Here is a 1,251-nt window from a genome sequence, read left to right as displayed (position 1 = left end):
CCCTAGGGGTGTCTCGGATTTTCCGAGACACCCCTAGGGGTGTCTCGGATTTTCCGAGACACCCCTAGGGGTGTCTCGGAATTTCCGAGACACCCCAAGGGTGTCTCGGAATTTCCGAGACACCCTAGGGGTGTCTCGGATTTTTGGAGACACCCCAAGGGTGTCTCAGATCTGTGCGGACACCCCTGGGGTGTCCTAGATCTGTGCGGACGCCCCCCTCTTGTTTTCCTATAAATAGGACCCCCTTACCTCATTTGGAATGAGGGGGATTTTTGGAGAGCCTTGGCGAAGCCCTGCTGCAGCAAAGAGTCATCGAGCGCTTCAACCGAGGAAGAGAGGTCGGCATCAGCCTTCATCACCCTTTTCCCCCCTTCTTTCCTTAGTATCGGCCTTTAGCGTTGATACTAAGAAGAGCTAATACCTCGCTTTAGCCGAGGTATACGCTTATAGCTTCTAGATCTCACGCGGATCGACGAAGCTCTGTCCGATATTTCTGGATCAGAAGTTTCTAGATCTCACGCGGATCGACGAAACTCTGTCCGATTTATCCGGACCGGATCTGATTGCCCCGGTGGTCCACGGATATCAACATCCCCGTCACAGGCCAAAGACCCACGCAAGCGAGACCGCACCAAAACGGGATCTCGTGTTTATTTTCGATAAAGTTGTAATCTTTGTTTTAGTTGCATTCTTGTTGTAACGTTTGAAGTTGTAACAGATTCAAAAGCAATGAAAACACCGACTTTCACCGAAAACAAGCTGGCGACCACAGTGGGAGCCAACGGCATCGCAACCGACGCCGTCGTGACGCAACCGGCCCTCAAGATCCGGGTGAACGAAGAGGTCGAGTACGAGTTCGACCAGCAGAAGTACGAAGAATCAGCAAAAGTTTGAAGAGTACCTCTCTTCCTCCTCCTCCAGATCCGCCTCTCCAAGTAGGCGCAAGAAGGCATCCTCCTCCAGAGTCGTTCGCCAGAACCTCGGCTCAAAGACCCAAGATTCCTTAGCCATCGCTGCACTTGCACCACGTGGCGTCTCCGCGTCGCCCAACGTGGTCGAGATCGCAGATCTGGGCTTCTCCTCCCCCAAGAAGATGGCTACGGAAGGCGCTCCAGCTGTATCAAAGAGGGCGCTCCAAAGGCGACGTCAACGTCTTGCTCGTCAAATGGCTAAGGCATTGGGGCCTATGGATGGGGTTCGCTACAACGAAGATCTCAAATCGAGACAACGCCAAGAGCAACAACGGTACGT

Source organism: Asparagus officinalis, chromosome 10, assembly GCF_001876935.1.
Source record: "Asparagus officinalis chromosome 10, Aspof.V1, whole genome shotgun sequence".
Lineage (NCBI taxonomy): Eukaryota > Viridiplantae > Streptophyta > Magnoliopsida > Asparagales > Asparagaceae > Asparagus > Asparagus officinalis.
The sequence above is the reverse complement of the archived record's forward strand: the minus strand, read 5'-3'. Positions refer to the sequence as shown.